The 23,916-nt window shown below is 38.8% G+C and overlaps 1 long non-coding RNA gene across 1 annotated transcript in view; it reads left to right on the forward strand.

The window, feature by feature from the left end:
• The window catches only part of LOC133082697 (uncharacterized), a 29,033-nt gene extending 8,921 nt beyond the window's left edge, over positions 1-20,112 (forward strand). Inside the window, exons 2-3 of the long non-coding RNA XR_009698977.1 lie at positions 19,789-19,845; positions 19,941-20,112. This is a non-coding gene — a long non-coding RNA (uncharacterized LOC133082697). The remainder of the gene's footprint in view (positions 1-19,788; positions 19,846-19,940) is intronic.
• The last annotated feature ends 3,804 nt before the right edge of the window (positions 20,113-23,916 follow it).

Consider the following 23,916-nt stretch of genomic DNA (forward strand, 5'->3'; position numbering starts at 1 on the left):
GGAGGAAGCAAGACTAGGCAGGAAACTTCCATAATCCAGGGTAGGCCTGGACCTAGGTGGTAGCAGTTATGATGAAATAAGGTGAGATATTCTACATAAATTTTGGAGTCAGAGTTAACAAGACTTACTGTTAGATATGTTGTTGAGGTAAGGAAAAAGAAGGAATTAAGGATGATGCCTAGATTTCTTCTTTAAGTAACTGAATAAGTGGTGGTGACATACTGAGATGGAGAAGATAGGAACAGGAGCTGTTTGGGAGAAATAGCAAGAGTTCTTGACGTAATAAGTTTAAGGTATCTGCCAGGTATCCAAATGGAGATGTCAAGTAGATAGTCAAATATGCATGTTAGGAACTCAGAGTAGAGTCTTGAAATAAACTTGAGAGTTATCAGCATGTAGGTGGTATTTGAAGCCATGATCTGGATGAGATAACATGGAGAAGGAATACAGTGGCCCTCTGTATCCATGGGTTTCGCATCCACAGATTCAACCAACCACAGATTTTGATCCTCAACTGGTTGAATCTGCAGATGTGAAACCTGCTGATAAGGAGGACTGGCTGTATTCCTTGTCCTACGCCATTTTATATAAGGGACTTGAGCATCTGTGGATTTTGGTATGTGCGGGGCCTTCTGGAACCAATCCCCTGTGGATACTGAGGGTCAACTGTATAAAGAAAAAAGAGAAGAAAACCCAGGAGTGAGTCCTGAGGTACCACAATGTTAGGAGAAATCTGCAAAGGAGACTAAACAAGAGCATCCAGTGAGGTAGGGGGAAAGAATCATCAGTGTCGTGTCACAATATCCAAAGAAGAAAATGTTTTAACTTGGAGGGAAAGGTTAACTATATCAAATGCTGCAGGGAGTTCAAGTAAGATAAGGATAGAGAAGTGTCTATTGGATTTGGCAAGATGGAGGTTGCTTGTTGCAATAATAGGAGTAGTTTCATTGGAGTGGAGGAGCCTGAAGCCAGACTAGAGTGGGTTGAAAAGTGAATAGGGAGGTGAGGAACTGCTGATAGTGTGTATACAGATAACTCTGTTGAAACAGTTGGCTCTGAAGAAGAGCGGAGAAATGAGGGGATAGCTAGAGAGGAATGTTGGGTCGAAGGAGGGCTTTCCTTTAATTATGGATAGTTTCTAGAGCTATTATAAGTAGTTGTTTTTATTATCATTATAAGCATTATGTCTTTCTTGGTCATCATTACAAAGTCTTCAGTGAAGTATACCTACAAGTAATTTTTGGGCAGATGAATTAATTCTGAAACACCTCTATCCTGAACAGCACAACTACTGAGATCTCAAAGCATCAATTATTATTCTATTCTGGTTTCATAAATAGGGAGATAGATAAGATAGGGTTAGCCAGGAAAGATGGAGGACTGAGCTGGATGGAAATGATGAGCACAGGAGGAAGGCAGGCAATAAAATGCTTGGATTTGGGTGGTGGTGGGGTTACAGTGAAAATTTTGATGGCATGATGTTTTTACTGCTTCAGCAAAATTTTGCTCTTCAGAATCACAGCTGGGCTTAGTGATTGCTTTGGACATAGCTTGTCTGGGACTGTAGTAAACATCTACTCTCAGGCCTTTAGCACAGTACCCGTTCATTCATTGTACAATTTTGAGCAAGTTACTTAACCTCACTTTCCTTCTCTCTTAAGTTGCGTATTAGTAGGTACCTCATAGAATTGTTGTAAGGATTAAATAAAAGAATGTGTGTAAAGTGCTTAGCATATTGCCTATATTAGTTAGGGTAGACAAGCATTTGTTGAGCATCTACTATGTGACAAACCCCATAACAGGGATGTAGAGATGAGTAAGGTGTTTCCAATCCTATAAGGTCTTACGAACCAATGTAGAGTCAGAGAAAGACTTCTAAACAGATAATTAAGAGTACTCCACCTCATTTCAGCAACCCACTTATATGGCCACATGCCATATATTTTCTTCATTTAGAACTGTTTCACATATAAAATGTTTAACTTTAAAATTCCACGCTAATCAAAAACTCCTGTGTATTCACCTCTAACTCCCTTACTCCCATTAAACTGCTTTGTGATCTCATGTCTTTGTGACCTCATGTCTCTAGACCTATCCCTATTCTCCAATCTTCCTGACATACCCTCCTTTACCACTTCCACTTCACCCCCTTTTCTGCCCACACTTTCACTAGCTTCCTCAGTTCCCTCCTACTTATTACCTTCAACAACATCTTCTCTGCCAACCTCTAATCCTGGATTAACTTCATCATATGTTTTATTTCCGTCTACTTTCTTTGGGTTTATTTTGTTGTTCCTTTTCTAGCTCCTCAAAATGGATGTCTAGTTTTTCATTTTCAGCCTTTACTTCTTTTGAAATATAAGCATTTCAGGCTATAGCTTTCCCTCTAAGTATTGCTTTGGTTGCATCCCACAAGCTTTGATAGGTAGTATTTTTATTTTAGTTGAGTTCAAAATATTTTACAATTTTCAATATGATTTTTCTTTGACCCATGGTTTATTTAAAAGTATGTTTTAAAATTTTCAAATGTATGTGGTTTTTCTAGTTATCACTTTGTTGTTGATTTCTGGCTTAATTGCATTGTGATCATTGGAAGTCATTTGTATTATTTTAATCCTTTGCTTTATGACCCAGTATATGATCAATTTTGGTGAGTCTTCTATGTGGGCTTGAAAAAAATGTGTGTTCTGCAATTGTTGGGTTCAGTGTTCTTTACACTATTAGATCAATTTTGTTAATTGTGTTATTAAAATCTTCTAGATACTTATTGATTATTTTTGTTCTATTTGTTCTATACTGACAGAGGTATGTTAAAAGCTCTTGTTATGACTGTGGACTTGTCCATTTCTCCTTGTAGTTTTGTTGATTTTTGCTTTGTTTATTTTAAGGGTATTATTAGGTTCATGCAAATTTAACATTTTTATATCTTCTCCTTAGATTGTATTTTTATAAAAACAACCCGCTATATCTTTAGTAGTGCTTTCTTGCCTTAAAGTGTATTTTGTCTGATACTAATATAGCAGTACCAGCTTTCTTTTGGTTAGTATTTGTGTGAAATGTCTTTTTCCATCCTTTTACTGTCAATCTTTCTGTATCTTTATGTTTTAATGTAACTATTATAAACAGCATATGGTTGGATTTTTTAAATTTAGTCTATCTTTTAACACAAGCATTTAGTCTATTTGTATTTAAATAAAACTACTTATATATTTGGATTCAAATCTATCTCATTTGAACTTCCTATTTGTCTTATGCATGGTGCCTTGTTTTGTTGTGTGCTTAGTGATTTTTAATTAAGATTTCCTCATATCTTTAGAAAATTATTTGTGGGAATATTTTGAGGTTTAGGATGAGGGTGGGTTCCTGCAGAGAGGATTTGCATTCTGCCAGGTGCCTGGTGGCACTACCAGTCTGGGTCTACTTTAAACTAAATTCAGAGCTTGAGGTTTTTTGGAGTCCCTGGGTAATGTGAATTTAGGCTGCGAATCTTTATTAGATGAGATTGTGTTTACAGCCTCTCAGGGCAGGTGCCTGAGAGGCTGTAAACACAATGTTTACAGCCTAATGTAATGCCAAGGCTGCTTTCCTCAAAGTCCCCTTTTGTGTGTGTTGTGTGTGTGTGTGTGTGTGTGTGTGTGTGTGTGTGTGTGTGTGTGTGTAGGCTTATTTCTGGTTCACTGGAACACTGATGGTTCAACCCCTTGTCATTCCAGTTTTATCTGGGGAGGAACCTTATTACACTCCCCACCTTGGGTAGGCTTTTGGTTTGTGTTTTTAATATCACTTATGGCTTGTTACTTGAAGTTTATATTAAGTTCAGCAAATGTTCTCAAAGAAGTAACTTCATCAGTCTGTCTTTGCTTAGATCTGGGCTTATAATTCCTTACTACCTTTCCAGCTTTGTGATACCTTTAAGAAGATGTTTGTGGGACTTCCCTGGCAGTCCAGTGGTGAAGACTCCACACTTCCACTGCAGGGGGCACGGGTTCGATGCCTGGTTGGGGAACTAAGATCCCACATGCCGTGTGGCATGACCAAAAACAATTAAATAAATAAATAAATAAATTTATGCTTAAAAAAAAAAGAGAAGATGTTTCCTGCATTTTACCCAGCATTTTTAGTTGTTTTCCGTGAGAGAGTCAGTTTGCATTCCTAGCCCACCATATTACCAGAGCTCCACCATATGTTTCTCCACCCCTGCTCTGAGGCTGCAAAACTGCTAGAGAAAATCACAAAATTGGGCTGATTGGCTCCATAACAAATCTATGATTTCCAGTCTCAGTTGGGCCTTCTTTCTATTGTTTTACAACACTTTTATTCATCTTTATTCAGTTACATTGCTCATTTCCCACAACAGCTGTTTCAACCCATTACTACACTCCTCCAATCCTCCCACCCTATGCCCTTTATCCTTTACTTACTCCATAAGGTCAAGACTTCCTACTTCACTCCAAAAAAAAAAAAAATTTCAGATGGGAATTCCCTCAACTCTCCTTCATTCCATTTCTAAGCATTCTCTCTATTCTCCCATCATTTCCCACTTCCTTCCTCTCTCTTGGAAGAAGTGGTGTTCTTTCCTTCCTCCTTTCCAGGTCCTATGGTCTAAATAGTGCTATTCAAAGTAGATAGTGGACCCAAAGAAGGTGATAGACCTCTTCCGATCCTCAAACTGTTTGATATTGATTTACAACAACATAAGCACTGAAATTGAGAGTAAGAATTCAGAAACTTTTTTAGCAATTTGATAAAGTAATTGTATATTCATTGGATCTAATAATGAAAAATTGGGGCTTATATTTTGACTGTCTGTGTTTTTCACTGCATTTTTCTAGTAATTCATTTTTATTATATTTTACAAAAGTACCAGTCTGCGACAGATTGGAAATTTTAAAAGCTGATCCTTCACCACAGATAGTTTGAAAAGTACTGGGCTAGAACCCATCTCCCCGGACTTGTCTGAGACTCAACTCCGTGCATTAGCCTTCTCCTCTCTCAGAGCTCCACTATCACTCTCACTGGCGTTCTCCCACATTAAACAATCTTTCTTTGAACTTTGCCTACTGTGGTGCCATCTTATTTTTCACTTTCCATTTACTGCCAGCCTTCTTGACAGAATAAGCCTCATATACTGTTTCCTTCTTCCTTATCTCCTCTTAAGCCCTCAAACCACAGTGGTCTGACTTATGCCCCCGCTACTGCTCCAACAAAAGCCCACTGGTGACGTCCAAGTTGTCTAATTCATAGTGGCCCTTCCAGTTCTTGTCCTATCTGACCTCTACTCTTTGTTTGTGACTCATGACCATCCTTTCCTTCCAGGACCTTTCTTCTCCTATATCTTCCATGACAGATTACTGCTTCCCTCAGTCTCTTTTGGGGTCTTTCTGTTACTCCAGATACCTGCACCTCAGGCCCCTATCCCCAGCCCTTTCTTTTGCTCTACATTTATTGCCATCAGGCTATTCAACCCCTGTATTCTGATGACTCCCAAATCTCTAACTTCAACCCTGACTTCTCTAACCAAGCTGCAGGCTGATATTTCAATTGGCTTATTAGATCGTTTCACCTGGTGTCCCAAAGACACCTGAAATTCAACATATCTGAAACAGAACTCATTATATACAACCCTGGCCCTCTTGGGTATTCCCTATTTTGGTTAATGTCATCTCCATCAACCCGATTACCCAGGCCTGGAAGTCATCTGTAACTCCCACTTATCTCTCACCTCTTACACTTAGTCCACCAATATTACCTCCAATCTATTTCTACTTCTATAGCCTTATGTCATCAACTCTCACCAAGAGCCACCTGATTACTCTCTCTGTACCCAGTCTCACCCTCCTCTAGTCCATCCTTGGCAGCTCTATCAGAGGAGCATTCAAAAAAATGCTGTTCTGCCTTTGTCACAACCCTACTTGAACCTTTGGTTAGTGTCTCATTGCCTTTAAGAAGAATCCCAAACTCTTTGACTTTGCATATAGGGACATTTTCAATCACACCCCAGACTAGCTCCCTAGCCTTGTCTTTCACCATTATTCCCCACAGACTTTTTACATCAGTCAGATTATTGATAGTTCCCTCAAGATGCTATGTTCTTTCACTTCCCTATTTTTATTTTAGGGAATTCTGTTCCCTTCTTTGTCCATGCTCTCAGTTCTTTCTGGAATTTCCCTCCTTTTTTAGGCCACTCTGATATTGTAGCTCTATTCTCTTCCTCCACCTAGTTTCTACTTCTTGAGGGCAAGGACAGTGCCATCTCTCTATATCCCTGGCCCCATGAGTAGCATATAATGTTTCTTGAGTGAATGCAAGGAGGAAAAAAGAAAGAAAAGAAGATACCCTCCATAAAGGGCATACTTTTTAAGAAAGAAATTCCTAGCCTCTTGCATAGTGGGATCTGAAACTTACCAGCAACAGATTATCAAAGAACACATTGTGGCTTCATTTCCTTACATTTCAAAAACAAAGACTATAGCTTTTTCTTCTTACATGCGCCATATAATACATAGTACAGTAATAGGAGCATTGTGTGTGTTCAATAAATATGCACAGAATTAAAATCAACTGCAAAAATGTAGGTCCATGGTTACTACTGACTTACAAATAACATGCCTAAAATAAAAAAACAACCAATAAGAATTGTAATAAAGTTTGTGGTAGGATTATTTATTGAGGTATTAATTTTTTATAATTTGTTTTTGCCTCTGCAGGTATTTTTCCTTCCCCCAAATCAAAACATAGCCAAGTCTTTCTGTACCCTTGTCTTGGGAGATTTTGTTTTGCAAGGTCAAAAGCAGAAGCTGTCAGGCACTCAGATGATCACCTGGTCTAGAGCTTTTGATTTCAAAGGCCTAGGTTCATTGAGGGAAATTATGCTGGTTTGTTCCAGAGGGTTAAGAAGTGAGCACTTTTGAGTAGAGGTGGCAGAAGCTGTCTGACCTAGAAATTCTAGAAGTCCAACACTAGAGAGGAGATGGGAGTAATGGCAGATCCCTTGAGCAGCAAGAACTACCACTGCTCCCCTCTAGCGCCCCGAAGAAGGGGGCAAGGGCTCAAAGGACAATGGCTGCATGGTACACTTCAGGGAGGCTGGATACTAGGCCACAAGGCTGCCAACCTCAGGAAAGACACCCTTCCCCCCACCAATGTCCAAGGGTGTCGCAGAGGCAGCTGATACACCTACCTACAAGGGGCCTTGTGCATTTGCATAATAAACATATCAGTATGGACAACAAGCAGAGGGCCGGTCCTGAAATTTCTGGTCTGTGTATGATTTGCTAAGGCTTTCAGCAGCCTTGGCAGAGAGGAAGGGCCTCTCAAAACCATGAGTGAGATTGCATTTTTAGCCAGCTGAAAAAGTGGAAGGCTCAGAGCAGATTTCATTTGTTGTCAGGATATAAAGAAATGTAACACTTTTGCACCCTGGTGGTGTGGAACAAATTTCACTTCTTCAATTCCAATCTGGTGTTCTTGGTAACTTACTTGTCCACTTTGTATCTTAAATGTATACTTTTATAAAGCAAAGGTAATACCTTCCCTCCTCTACCTTACAAAGTTTTTATGAGACCACAGTGAAATCAGGTAAGGAAAATTGCTTTGAAAAGGCATTAAACAAATGTATATATTTCAGTAAAATGCAGAATTAGTGTAAAAACAAAACATATTTTATAGCTTTTAGTTGTACATTGAACCTAAAGGATATATTATGATAAAACTGATAGCACAAAGATATTTATTATTTTAATCCGAGTTGCCTATATTGAGATATGGTTTTAATATTTTCTCTACAAATGCACCGTTTTCCTCAGCTTTTCTTTAATTGCTTTGTGTTTAATCATTTTCAAATGAAAGAAGTCCAGACACATACTGTTTTCCTCTTGAACTATATCTTCAATAATTTGATCTTTACTGAGTCAGTGTTATTCCTAGGGTGTAATGAACCATGGCAACTGCTCCATAACATATATCCACCATATATATATGCCTCGTGTTCTGAACCACACAGGCAGATCTTGAGACATTTCTACCTACCTCATTGCCAGCTCCCCGGGAAAACCCAATATCTGAGAGTGTCTGGATTGCCAGAATCTTCAGAAGGGAAGGGTGGCCATATGTAATATAAGAGGCACCATTACACACTCATGGTTAAGGACGGTGACTCTGGGGGCACCCTGCCTAGCTTTGAATCCACTCCACCGCATAACAGCTACATGACATTGGGCAAGTCATTTTAATCTCAGTGAGCCTTGCTTTCCTCCTCTGTAAAATGGAGTTAATAACAGTACCTTCTTCGTGGGGTTATTGGAAAGATTAATACATGTAATAATATATATATAAAGCCCTCAGCACAGTGCCTGACACATAATGCATACTCAATAAATGGATGGAAGCTGTTATAAATGTTAGTGGGTCAGGGCCAATAAACTGCCTTGAGAGCAAAGAGATGGTTTTGCTAGACAGGTAAAGGACCACTGGGAAATACCACCTGGGATAAAGAACTATATAAAGATGCATGCCTGGTCCTAATTTGGCCCTCACTAGAGGGCTGCAACTTTGTCCTGCTTATTGCTGTATCCTAGCATAGAACAGTGCTTGACATGTAGTAGTCACTCAATAAACATGAATTACATGAATGCAACTGGGACTTACCAATGGCATAGGCCCCAGAGGTCAATAATAGCCAGTTCACAGGGAACAGCTTAGCACAATGCCCTGAACACAGTAAGCGCTCAAGATGGAATGAGTGGTGTAAGTACCTGAGATAGTTTTACACCTTCCCAGGTCATTGCCCACTTTACCTTGTTGGATAAATTACATCACCCAAAGTTCAGCTTTCCTTATGTTCTCTCTGTTTCATCAGCTCCACAGCCCTACCCTAACTTTAGATTCCTTACTTCGTTCATTTGACAAATACCCCTTGAGCACTTACTACGTGCCAGGCATTGTGCTAAAAGCCAGGGACCTCCTGGAGCTTATTATTTAGTAGGAGACTGGCAGTATACAGGTCAACAAACAGGCAAGATGGGTTGAAATAGTGATAAGTGCTAAGAGAAAAATAAGACAGGGTAACATTATAGGGGGTCACTTCAGATTGGGTGGTCAGAGAAAGCTTCTCTAAGGACGTGAAACCTTAGCTGGAGGTTGAAGTTCAGTATTTGTGGAAATAGAAGCAGCTTGTTCCCTGGGAAGTGCCCAGTTTCTTCTGAAAAGCTGTGAAGAAATTCTCAGAAAATGGGAGGAAAGCAGAGACTGGAGACTTCAAGAGAGGAAAATGAGCAAGGATTGGCAAATTGCCATCTTACTCAAACTCATCTCATCCTTTTTGAATTATTTTTAGAGGTTAATTGTTTCATTGACTGTCAAGGTTAGAAGGTCACATAGAGATCATCCAGATCAGTACTGTCCTGTATGTGGTTATATGTCCCCCGGTGGTACATGAGATGATTTGGGGTGATCACAGATGAACATTATTTATTTTGATGTGCATTAAAAAGTACATCTAAACATCCCATCCATGATTTCATGATTATTATTGCTTAAGATTTTGAGGTTAAAGTAGGTAGAGCCATGGCAGTTCACTTTCCAGAGACGAACTTGGCTGGCCAAGAACGGACCCTGGGTAGGCTTATGGGGATGAGGCTAAGGTGGGGAAGGCTGCCACCTGCACCCTCAGGGAATGAGAGAGAGCACAGCATGCCTGAACACGCTGCCTGTAATTTATGTTGTCTTTGGATATGGCAAAAATTGTGCGGGTCATACACAGATGGAAATACTGATTTGGCTCCTACCTTTGAATTCTTTCTGCAAAGAAATTATTTAGACCCTAAACATCTCAAGAGAATGTCAGGGCCCCTTGGTAGTCAAGAGAACACCTTCGCAGTTAGTCAGAACTGGATTTGAATCTCAGCTCTGCCATGTGATTACTATATGACCTTGGGCAAGTAGTCCAGACTTCACTATGCCTTAGTCTCCTCATGTGCAGAGATGGGGATTCTAGGACCTACTTCTTAGGGTTTGTTGAAAGGATTAAAGGATTAAATGAGATGATATATGGGAAGGACTTTTCCCAGTGCCTGGCACATAGTAAGTACTCAAAATACATGATCGTTATAATTATCCAAGTTTTCTGGGGCAGTCCTGATTTCAGATATTCCGTTCCATTTCCAGACTACGTGTTCCCATTTGAAATTCCAAAATGTGATCACCGTGCATTTCTCGTCAGCATATGAAGGAGGCTTTGTTTTTTCAGGCATCAAGACATAAAACTGCCTCCACTCCCTCCACTTGATTTGAAACCCTCAGTTCTAGTCGGAGACATCTAATTAAGATCCAAAGCAGACTCGTGCCCTTGAAAAATTGTCGGGGTGCTGGTGGGGGCGGGGGAAGAGGCATGATCTTGAACCCAGAAGTAGTCAGTCAGTAAAGTTTTTAGCTTTCCACAGAAGTACACACAATGACTGGACAAACTAGAAGCCAGGGTAGCGGAGTCTTTTCACCAGGAGTGACCCTTCATTTCCAGTTGTGTTTGAAGGTTTTGCTCTAACACCAAGGGGAAGTTCAGATTGTAGATGGCCTGACCTAGCTCACGATCAGTCATTTTTCTAAATTATCCAAACTTCATTATAATTATACATGTGTAATGCCCTGTAATAAAACTGCATTGTAATTACACAGCTGTCAGCATCAGTATTCAACCTGCAGGCTACAGCTGCCCTCTGACATTCATTATAATCAGGTTTTACCTGTTTACAAATAGCAGACTGAGGAAACCCACCAAATGGGTTTTGCTCTGGAATCTATATGCCCATTAGGGTCAGCCAAAACTCATAGAAAGTTGTCTTTTAATATTTGAATCAATATGCCTGTACCCAAACCATACCTTCCTTCTTCTTCAACTCTTGAGTCCTGTGTACCATTGTGAAAACCCAATTAGACCCATCAATTCCTCTGCAGCTTCCAGAGACAGGGAAGAAGATTCAGCCAAACAGCTGCCTGGGGTGCCAGTTTGAAAGGGGTGTTAGAAAATCTCTGGGATAAATCATAAATATGGTGCTGACTACTTTGGGTTTCTGCCAGTGTTTTCCAAAGTAATTGGTGAGATGGAAATTGGCTACCTCTCTTGCTAAAAGAGGTTGGGGCCCTTGAGTAAAAAAAAAAAAAAAGCAAAAGCAAAAAAAGCCAGCAGTCCTCACTGGTGCCAACCATACCATTTTTGCCATGAGCACGTGCAAGTTAGAGGGTGTGCCGCCAACTGTGAGATTAGCAAGCTGTTTATCAGGAATGAGGGGTTTATTTTCTTATCTGAGTTTTAAACCCTCTAATACACCTCCCTGAAAGTTACCTGGTTGGAAAATTGCAAGAGGAAACTAAAGACAATACAAGAACTAAAGGAAAATAGGAAACAGTTTGTTATCAAGAAAACCAAAAGAAACACAAAAAACAAAAGGGTGGGATTCTAAAACCTTACACTAAATGTAATTTTATAACTATATCCATGTAAATTACCTCCATTGTATTCAGTTTTGAGTGACAAAAGAAAGAAATGAGTAGGTTAAAATGCTAATTTAGGACTTTTATTGTTGTTGAAGTCAGTGAAATATAGTGGTTAAGCTCATAGGCTCAGGTGTCAGACTGCCTTAAGTTTAAATCCTGGCTTCCCTACTAACTGTATGACCTTGGCTAAGTTACTTAACCTCTTTGGGCCTCACATATTGAACGGGGATGGTGATGATGATGATGCCAATCTCTTAGGATTATAGGAGATAATCCATGTGAAGTGGTTCATCCCTGTTGCATGGTAAGTGCTCAATAAATGGCAGCTGTTATTGTGACAAGTATATGTGGTAAATTCTCTATTTTGAACGTAATGAAAAAGGTATACAATTTTATTAAAAGGATCTCAGTCTCTCCCTACTCTCATTAAATAAATGTTGAGCACACATTTTAAAAATATTGAAGAGGCACCAGTACATAAGCCTGCCTTGGGCATTCACATGTCCCACCCAGTCTTGCTGAGGAGGGCAGTTGCATCACCATCAGAAGAACACTAGACTTAGACTTGGAAAATCTGGCTTCAAGTTCCATCTCTGCCACTTAATAGCTACGATGTGACCATGAACAAATCATGTAACCTCTCTGAGTTACAATTTCCTCATATGAAAATGAGGATGCTGATGTATAGATTGGTGGTAAGGATCAGAAGAAAGATTGTATGTAAAAGCACCTGGCACCTATTAAGACTCAGCAAATATTTATTGACTCTGAATCACAGAGAGAAAAGAATTCTATGGAAATTTTAATACATATCTGTCATCGAGGATGATGGCTCAAGTTACTGAGCAGCTCTGGTATTGCCTCAAATTAGCTTCTGCCATCTCTGGTGAAAAGGTCAGTATTGCTCTCAAATCCGCAAATCTCCAGGACCTAATTGTGTATGCCTGCTAAGATTTTTTTAAAGCAGTGAGATAGAGTGTGCCTTAGTTGGCAGTGAAGTCCTTTCTAAATATACATAGCACTAAAAATGTGTTGAAATATTCCAAAGATGCTACTATTAATGCCAACTTCAAGAATGATGAGCAAGTTGATGGTGGCAACTATAGTAACATCTTTTAGTTTTTTGTTTTGTTTTGTTTTAAATCACTGGCAAGATTTTAGTCCAATTTCTTCTTTATTGACTACTGAACAATATTGCTTGTTGGACACTCCTGGAATCTGTTTAGCTATGGCATAACCTGGTTTATGTACATAAAATTAGATTAAATGCAGAAACAGGAGAAGTGAACAGAATCACAATGACTCCAGGATATTCATAGACCTTATAAAAATATTTGACAACATTAGCTGACTTCAACTCTGATAGTTACTGAGCAAATTTGGTTGTCTCTGGAAGCTCCTACTCAAAGACAATAAGGTCAGATAGATGGCATGGTAATATGTAAAGAGCCTTTACAAATCAATAATAAAAAGACAAGTAGAAAAGTGGACATAGGCTGTGAGCAGATTATTCAAAAGGTCAAATGACCATACAAATGGTCATATGAAAAAGTGTCCAATCTTACTAATATTCAAAGAAATGGCAAACTACAATAAGATACTATTTTTACTAATATATTGCTAAAGATATTTTCTAATATGCTATCAGAAGAGCTTAGGAAAACAGACACTGCTATACATGGCTGATACAAACTTTCTATCAGGCAATGTGCATATTAGTACCTGGCGTATAGCATGCTCTCAATAAACATTTCTTCAATGAATGAATGATTTTGTTGCTAGCACTGGAATATGTTTTTTAGACATTCAGGAAATGCTTAAGTACAAAAATTATCCAAAACTTGGAGACAGAATTCATGGATGACTATTTGTGTGAAAAATATAGAAAACGCGTGCATTTGCTTATAACAGTTTGATGATGTGCCTTGGTCCAATGTTCTGAATTCATAGAAACTACCGCTAAATCTGTAAAATATACCAGTCTTACCATCATTAGCTCCCAACCTTGTGGGAGTTTATAACACATTGCTATTGTTAGCTTGATTTTATACCATCTTCCCTCTTTCCTGAAAATGCTGTATGGCATATAATTTTTTAAAATTAAAGTGCCTCATATTTAATTTTGTTTTGAGACATTTTCTAAAGGCTCATGGTGATCCTCAGGATAATTGTAGACACCCTAGAGGGTGGCAAATCTAGAGCTGGGAATCACTGCTGTGCAGCCATCCATATGATACTTTTCAATAGCTGTTCACTAGTTCTGTAATGTACTCTTCTCGCAATGTGAACAAATCTTTTCTGTCAATAAGGAAAGCATAGTTTTGTTAATGATAGGTAAGCACCTTATTATCTGTATTTGGCAGGCTTCGACATATTGCTCTCTTTTGGAGAAAAACAGCTGTTTCCAGATGTCATTAAGTCAGGCATTACCACTGACAAAGCTTTCTCACAAAGTATCTTACAACAGTTCTGTGTGCTGTCAGAGCTGCTTGTACCAAAAATTCTGTGGGAGTTAGGGCCTTGTACTTTCTAATTGCTAACTGCTTTGATTACAACCTCCTGCTCAGATATTACAATGAGTGACATTTCCATGATTCCATCTGTACACATCTTCTTCTCTTATAACCACATTGCTTCAGTGCTATGACACTTCTGAACTTTGTGAATACTTGCCCAGAATTCTGACACCTCCATCAGCAGCACGTAGACAGATTGGGGCTGTTGGAAATTGACACAATGTATTCTGCTTATTCTGGAAATATTAATTTTAATTTCTCCTTTATGGATTTATTTATGTAAATGTAATTATTTTGAATACGTGGCTATCACTTTTTGGCATTTCTCAATTATTTGGGCTAGGTTCTTATCCGAAAGAGTAATTATTATGGTAACTTCTCAATACAAAAGGTTAATTATTATAGTTATTTCAGTGTTTTATCCACCAGATCAACAGTAACTTTTGTATCTAGTAAGCGTCCCAAGGTCTTTTTTGAACTTACTGATTTTCCACTCCAGTCTTCTTTTTCATTTAGTCTCTCAATATTAGAACACGCCAGGAAAAAAAAATTCAAAAACTGGTAATATTTTGAGTGACTTGTTTTTTCCTTCTGACTTATCTAAAGAAATTCCTTTCTGTCCAAATGCTTAGCTTTCCATTCTGTCCCTACAACTGAGAATTCAACAAAACACTCATCATCTATGCAAACTATGAATTTTCCTTAAACTGCACATTTACATGCTACATTGTTAAATATAGGCTTTGAGAAAAAAGCACCCTGCAATTGGTTACTCATGCTGCTATCCTGAGAGCAACGATGGAAGATTTTTTAAAGTAAACCACTGACACATCCATCCTATAGATGACTGAGTAGCCATTAAAAAGAATGAGGTAGATCTTTATGTACTCAAATGGAAAGATGTCAAAGGCATACTGTCTGTCAGTATGTCATACAGAGTGAAGTAAGTCAGAAAGAGAAGAACAAATACCGTATGCTAACACACATGTATGGAATCTAAAAAACGGTACTTATGAACCTATGGCAGGGCAGGAATAAAGACACAGTCGTAGAGAACGGACTTGAGGACACAGGGGGGAAGGGGAAGCTAGGATGAAGTGAGAGAGTGGCATCGACATATATACACTACCAAATGTAAAATGGATGGCTAGTGGGAAGCTGCTGCATAGCACAGGGAGATCAGCTCGGTGCTTTGTGTCCACCTAGAGGGGTGGGATAGGGAGGATGGGAGGGAGGCTCAAGAGGGAGGGGCTATGGGGATATATGTATACTTATAGCTGATTCACTTTGTTATACAGCAGAAACCAACACAACATTGTAAAGCAATTATACTCCAATAAAGATGTTTAAAAAAAAAAAGGCATACTGATGGGTAAAATTAGAAAGTCATAGAATAATATACATAGTAAGGTATCATTTATGTAGAAATATATACATGTGCATGTATGTGTTCTTATGTATATATTCATATGTATGTATATACATAGAAGAAGGTCTGGACGGATATACACCAAATTGTTGGTATTGTTATCTGTGAGAGGGGAAGTGAAACGGGTGGGGGAATGGGTATGAAAACAGATTTTTACTTTTCACTATATACTTTTGAAAGTTTGAATTTTTTTACAAGTATATGTTACTTTTGTAATTTTAGAAACAATTTTTTTAAACCTAAAGCCCCCTATAGAATTTGCTTTTGCCATCCCCGGCCTGAACTATTAAATGAGCATGAGAAGTTCAGTGATAGGATCTCACTGGCCTTAAAATAGGAATATATAAGTAAAGCAGCGTAGTAGTTGCAATTTGTTCAACAATTATTTTGTGCTAGGTATTTCACAGGAATTATCTAATTTGTTCCTTCTAATAACCCTGTAATGTTTCCTATTCGGAATGAGAAAACCAAGGCTCAGAGAGGTGAAGTAATTTGTCAGAGGCTACATAGCTGGCAAAAGCAGTTGAGGAAGGATTTCAACTTGGATTTATCTGGCTCTTAAACCTATGTTTTTGTTTCTGAACACCACAGCCTAATTGCAAGTATATAAATAGAGTTCACTATAGTTTCAGGAACTGTTCTAAGTACATTTATACACAATAACTCATTTATTCCTCACAACAAGCATATAAGGTAGGTATTATTATCATCATCATCATTATTGTTTTTATGATCCGCATTTTTCAAATGAGGAAACTGAGACACATACAGATCACATAACTTGCCAAATGTGTAAGTGGCAGAGCAAGGATTTGAACCCAGGAGGTCTTGTCATACATGCCACTACTTTTCTAGATATCATGCATAATAGAGTCCTCCACGCTCTCCCCCCATTCCCATGCTCCCATCAAGGAGATTAAGGAAAAGATGAGATGTACTGGCAGAACCCAAATTTCACCAAACTAAATAAAGTCATAGCTCAAAGAAAGCCTGCTATCTTATGTTTTACAAATTAATTATTAAGTATCTGTACAATTCTCAGTAGGCTGTATTTTAAAGCACTTTCCTCTGAAACGAAACATTCCCAATTTGAAACCCAGAATAAGGTATAGGTCTGCCTTGTAAGGCCTTCTCCCCCTGTTTGGAGAATATGAAACAGAAGAATTATACCAAACTAGAAGAGGGAAAATACAACTGGGCCTGAGAGTTTCATCATTGGTGATGGTCTTCCAGTTTCAAATAAATTTCACCTTTTCCCTCAACCTGATAAAGGGTATCTATAAAAACCCCACAGCTAACATCATACTTAATAGTGAAATACTGAAAGCTTTCCTCCTAAAATCAGGAACAGGTCAAATATGTCTGCTCTCACCACTTCTATTCAACATTGTTCTAGAAGTTCTTGCCAGGGCAATTAGGCCAGAAAAAGAAATAAAAGGCATCCAGTTTGGAAAGGAAGAAGTAAAACTTTATTTGCAGGTGGCTTGATCTTGTATGTAGAAAACCCTAAAGAATTTACAAAATAAATATTAGAGCTAATAAAGGAGTTCAGCAAAGTTGCCCGACCAATATACAAAAATCAGTTGTGTTTCAATACACTAGCAATGAACAATCTAAAAATGAAATTAACAAAACAATTCCAGGGCTTCCCTGGTGGCGCAGTGGTTGGAAATCCGCCTGCCAATGCAGGGGACACGGGTTCGTGCCCCGGTCCGGGAAGATCCCACATGCCGCGGAGCGGCTAGGCCCGTGAGCCACAAGTACTGAGCCTGCGCGTCTGGAGCCTGTGCTCCGCAACGGGAGAGGCCGCGACAGTGAGAGGCCCGCGCATCGCGATGAAGAGTGGCCCCCGCTCGCCGCAACTGGAGAAAGCCCTCGCACAGAAACTAGGACCCAACACATCCAAGAATAAATAAATAAATAAATTAAAAAAAAAAAAAAATTCCATTGATTCCACTAGCATCAAAAAGAATAGTAAGGAACAAATTTAATCCAAGGAAGTACAAGACTTGTACACTGAAAAGCACAAAACATTATTGAAAGAAATCAAAGAAGACATAAGTAAATGAAAAGAAATCCCATATTCATGACTCAGAAGACAATACTGTTAAGATATCAGTGCTACCCTAACTGATCTATAGATTCAACATAATCCCTATCAAAATCCCAGCTGGCTTCTTTGCAGAAATTGACATCATGATCCTAAAATTCATATGGAAATGCAAGGGACCCAGAATAGTCAAAACAATCTGGAAAAAGAACACAGTTGGAGGACACACACTTCTCAATTTCAAACTTACTACAAAGCTACAGTGATCAGTGTGGTATTGACATAAGTGTAGACATATACATCAATGGAATAGAATTCAGAATCTAGAAATAAACCCTTACATTTATGTTTGACTTATTTTCACTAAATGTGCCAAGACAATTCAATGAAGAAGGAAGAGTATTTTCAACAAATGGTGCTCAAACAACTGGCTATGCACATACAAAAGAATGAGTTTGGACCCCTACCTCACGCTATACACAAAATTAACTCAAAATAGATCAAAGACCCAAATGTAAGAGCTAATCTATAGAACTCTTAGAAAACACATGTGTACATCTTCAAGATCTTGAATCAGGCAATATTTCTTATATACAACACCAAAAATACAAATAACCAAAGAAAAAAACTGGTAAGTGGACTACATCAAAATTACAAATTTTTGTGAATCAAAGGTAATGAAAAGACAAACCACAGAATGGAGTAGGAGAAAATGTTTGCAAACTGTATGTCTGATAAGGGACTTGTATCCAGAATATCTAAACAACTCTTACAACTCAATAATAAAAAAACAAGTAACCCAATTAAAAATGGTCAGGGCAAAAGATCTGAATGCACATTTCTACAAAGAAGGTATACAAATGGCCAATAAGCACATAAAAAGATGGTCAACATAATTAGTCATTAGGGAAATGCAAATCAAAACCACAACAAGATACCACTTCCATTAGGATGGTTATAATCGAAAGAGAGATAATAATAATGTGTTCACAAGGATGTGGAGAAATTGGAACCCTTATGCACTGCTGGTGGAATGTAAAATGGTGCAGCTTCTGTGGAAAGTAGTCTGGCATTTCCTCAAAAAGTTAAACAGAGAATTACCATCTGACCCAGCAGATCCACTCTTAGGTATGTACCCAAGAGAAATAAAAACATGTCCACACGAAAACTTGTATGTGAATGTTCATAACAGCCTTATTCATAATAGCTAAAAAGTAGAAACAACCACAATGTCTATCAACCAATGAATGGATAAACAAAACATGGCATATCCATATAATGGAATATTATTCAGCCATGAAAATGAATGAAGTACTGATACATGCTACAACATGGATGAACCTTGAAAACACATTGTGCTAAATGAGAGAGGCCAGTCACAAAGGACCGTTTGTTGTATGAGTCTATTTTTAAGAAATGTCCAGAACAGGCAAATTCATAAAGGCAGAAAGTAGATTGGTGGTACCTTCAGGCTGCGGGGTGGTAGTGGAACGGGTTGTGAGTTAATGGGGAGTGACTGTTAATGGGTATGGAGTTTCTTTTTGGAGTGATAATTATGTTCTGAAATTGACTGTGGTGATGGTTGCTCATCTCTGTGAATATACTAAAAACCAACTGTATACTTTAAATGAGGGAATTATAACTCAATAAAGCTATTATAAAAAAATTCACCTTGAGTTACTTGTGCAGCTGCCAAGTGTGATTAGAAGCAGTGACACAATCAATAAACAGCTGCCCTAAACCTTCATATAGCTGTCACATAAATTAATCCACCCAACAAATATTTATCGAGTACTCCCTATATTAGGCAATAGGAATCCAACAGGGAAGACAATGAGAAGGAAACTGCCACTTACATTCTAGTAGAAATAATAACAAAATCTCAAAACAGTCATTAAACACCTACCACATGCCAGACAGTTTAAAAATTTTGTATATGAATTAGCTCACTTAATCTTCCCATCAACCCTCTGACATAGGTACTATTATTATCCTTACTTTGCAGGTAAGAAAACTGAAGCTCAAAGAAGTGAAGTAACTTGCCCAAGGTCACATAGCTAGCAAGAGATTGGAAGGAAATGAGAATCAGTTTTACCTGCTTTTTGAGTCTGTATGCTTAACTACATTATAAATTTTACATCCTTGTATTGAAATATTGACACCAGTAGCTCAATGAATTTAGCATTTCTTCTTGAAGTATTATTTTTCAAAAGTCTTTATTTCTTTGACTATATAGTTGACCCTTGAACAACAGGGGTTTGAATTGCACAGGTCTACTTATATGCGGATTTTTTTTTCAATAGTAAATACTGCAGTGCTACACGATGTGCAGTTGAATTCGAGGATGTGGAGGGTCAACTGTAAGTATAGATCTGTTACTATAGATCACATATATATATGAAATATGAGGGCTTCCCCGGTGGCTCAGTGGTTAAGAATCCTCCTGCCAATGTAGTGGACACGTGTTCGATCCCTGGTCTGGGAGGATCCCACATGCCGCGGAGCAGCTGGGGCCGTGCAACACAACTACTGAGCCTGCGCTCTAGAGCCCACGTGCCACAACTACTGAGCCCGCGTGCTGCAACTACTGAAGCCCATGCGCCTAGAGCCTGTGCTCCACAACAAGAGAAGCCACCGCAATGAGAAGCCCGCGCACTGCAAGGAAGAGTAGCCCCTGCTCGCCGCAACCAGAGAAAGCCCGCACGCAGCAATGAAGACCCAACGCAGGCAAAAAATAAAAATTTTAAAAAAAAGAAGAAATTTGACATTCTATTTATTTTTGAAAGATTTAAATGAAAATTTACTTAAAAATTTTCAGATATTTTATGGGAAACATCTAAGTTTTTGGTGGACCTCCAAAGTAACATAGGTGCATCTAACATATATATGTGTTACATATGTTATATATTAACATATATTAATATTATATATAATATATATTTATATATGTATGTATATATAATGTATATATTTGTATATAATGTATATATATTGTATATAATATATATTTATATAATGTATATCAAGAGTTGCTATAAAATATGTTAGATGGTGAACTTGAAAGTGCTCTTCAAATATAAACTATTTTTTAAAACATCAACAATATTTTGAACTACAAATCATAACTTATGAAGTTGTTAGTATATATATATATATCAGGGAATAAAAAGTAACAACTTCATCAATTATTATTTTTTTACACTTTCTTTTGTTTTATGCTTTTATTTGAGAATTATTTGTTTTTATTTTATTTCATTAAAGCCATTTGAGAGACTGATTTCTTGATTTGAAATGTAAGCACACTTACTAATGTTCATAATCAACAGTTTTTCCAGTTGCCAGTTTTTCCCGGCAAACAATTAGCTTTGGGAACAGTTGTGTAAATCCAAAATACTTACATTATTTGGTAATCATTCTTTGCTTTAGACATTAAATAGTATTTGACCTTTAGACATGACATATATTTAATCCAGTCATTAAATAGAGTTGCATTTTTGAAGCATGGGATAAATTTTGTCTTCTCACTGAGCACAATTCTCCAGTTGGTGTGTCAAGGATAATGCTTGGATAACTATAGGAAGGAATTCCTCCATGATTAATGCATAGAGGAGAAAACATGGTTGCTCTCCCCCAGTGGGCGCAGGGCATTTTTCTACACACCCACTTTGTGTGGGAGGCAGAGTGGTTATCTCTGCCCTTCTTGGATTTCTTCTCAAAGAGAGGCCCTGACCTCTTCCCCCAAACTCACTTTTCAGTCCTTCACTCGGAGCAGAAGTGCTTACCAGACTCATTTGGATAACTTTAGCAAAACGTACTTGCCTGGCTACTTGTGTCCTCACTGGAGATTTGTTTCAATAGGAGAATTGTTTCTAGGGTAAATGCAAGTATGAGCGTTGACAAAACTTTTGCCATTTTATAAGAAGAATATATTTAATGAAATTAAAAATAAGATTGGTGATTTTATGGGGGCTGAGAGTACCCCACTTTGAGGTATTCACAGACATGTTGAAATCTGGTGTACTTAGAGTTGCCAGTTCTTTCTCTGTAATGCTTTTGAACTGGGCATAAACCTCAAATGGAGTGTTCTCAATTTATTGGCTCCAGGAACTTTTTTTTTGCACTTTTTAGGTTTGGAAGGCGCACATTGGGATGGCAGAGCAGTAGTGAATGAAAGCCATAATGCTGTTAAATTACATTCTAAAATCAAGACCGATAATCCTAGGATTATTAATGATAAGAATCAACACTTTCTGGGGCTTCCCTGGTGGCGCAGTGGTTAAGAATCCGCCTACCAATGCAGGGGACACGGGTTTGAGCCCTGGTCTGGGAAGATCCCACATGTCGCGGAGCAACTAAGCCCGTGCGCCACAACTACTGAGCCTGCGAGCCACAACTACTGAAGCCCGCGCACCACAACTACTGAAGCCCGTGCACCCAAGAGCCCGTGCTCCGCACCAAGAGAAGCCACCACAATGAGAAGCCCATGCACCGCAAGGAAGAGTAGCCCCTGCTCGCCGCAACTAAAGCCCGCACTCAGCAACGAAGACCCAACACAGCCAAAAATAAAGTAATTGATTAAAAAGAAAAGGATCAACACTTTTTGAGTGTTTACCATGTGCCAGGCCCTGTACTGAATGCTTCATGTCCATTTTTTCTCATTTGATCCTGAAAACCACCTGTGAGGCCTCATTTGACAGATGAGCAAACTGAGGCTGAGAGGTTGATTTGTTCAAGGTCATCTAGTTGGTCATTTGCAGAGCCCAGATTCAAACTCACTTTTGCTTGATTGCAAAGCCATTATTCTTAAAGAGTAGGCTATTCTCACTCTATTTGCTTTGGGGATCTCACGGAATCCACTCTAATCTGTCCTCATAATAAACTCTTATTGGGCTTTGAAAGAGGCTGAAGAATTGGGAAGAAACTTTGCAGGCTGGAAACTAGTAAAAGTGGCCTGTGAACAGTGAGATAGACCAGGCTCACAGGACAGGGCTCTGGAAACTGGAAAGAAGACATGCCCACTGAGGAACAACTCAGAGCTTCCCTGAGCCCTGCTTCAGGCCCAAGGAGGAAGTCCCAACCGTGGGCATTGAAGTTCTGCTTGGCAAGGAGGAGCTGGGCCATTGTTTTAACTAACACACGCTTCTGTAGTGCTCTGTGTGCCAGACACTAGTCTCCACTGCTGTAAGTACTTTACAGTCATGAGCTGACTTAAGTCTTATAATAGCTCCCTGGAAATTAGTACTATTATTATCCCCATAGGATAGATGAGTAAACTGAAGTTCAGTTTATAAGTTACACTGAGTAACTTGTCCAAAGTCACACAGCTGGTAAGTGCCAGAGCCAGTCTTTGAACCTAGGCAGTCTGGATCTAATGGCTATGTTATATTGCCTCTCAATAGAGATACTTGATTTTTCTGTCTCTCGTACTTGCCATCCTTTTTCAACCACTCCTGGGCAAGTCCGCTTGCTGGCAAATTTCCCCTACCCCACTGGCTGTTCCTCCACACATGACTTTCTGCAGTGTCCTTTTTCTTCTTTCACGCTGCCTCCTCATTCTCAAACAGCATGCTCTTTTTGCCCGCCAAAGAATTTTTTCCTAAATGGTCCCATCTCACCTTGGAAGTGAGGATGGAAAGTGTTGTTCCTGTTTTGTGAATCAGGGAACCAAAGCAAGCAACTTGCCTAACGTCTCACGCAACCATCTAGTGGCAAAGTGAACTAGAATCCAGGTTCTCTGACTCTTAATCCAGTGATCTTTTCTGTTGTACCATCAGATGGGTTTCACAAATCCATTCATTTATTCATCTATTCCTCTGCTTATTCACATTATAACAATGTAGTAAGTACCTAGTATATGATAAGGCCCTAGGTGGGAGGATAGGTAGGTATAAAAATCCTTGCTCTTAAGGAGCTGACAACACAACTGAGATAATATCTCACCATTAAAAGTTGAATAACAACACACAGGTACATATACTAAGTGCCAAGTGAGTGGTCTAGTCAGGTCATATGGGAATTTTGAGGCTGAGGATGCAGCATCCAAGACAGCTTTATCAGGAAGGTGGGTCTTGAACTTGGCATAGAAGGGCACTTAGAGAAGAGGATGGAACAGCACTTTCCAGGATGGGGGAATGGAGTGCACTAAGGCAGTGCTTCCCAACTTTTATCATGGCACACATAGTATTTGTAAGAAAAGCATGGTATTTGTAAAGTGAATGGAGGAAGCAGTTTCAGCCCAGAGGCAAGCAACCTAGGAGTTTCAACTATACTGTCTTTACCTCAGATACTTGTAATACCCTTGGGAAGGTCTGTACTAAGTTATTGGAGCATGCTGTGGTCATGGTGGGTGTAAAGACCGCTGACAAGGCCACAGGGCTAAAATGGAGGGAATTTCCAGAAGAACCATGGCAGATACCATTGGAGAGAAAGTT

Source organism: Eubalaena glacialis, chromosome X, assembly GCF_028564815.1.
Source record: "Eubalaena glacialis isolate mEubGla1 chromosome X, mEubGla1.1.hap2.+ XY, whole genome shotgun sequence".
Classification (NCBI taxonomy): Eukaryota; Metazoa; Chordata; class Mammalia; order Artiodactyla; family Balaenidae; genus Eubalaena; species Eubalaena glacialis.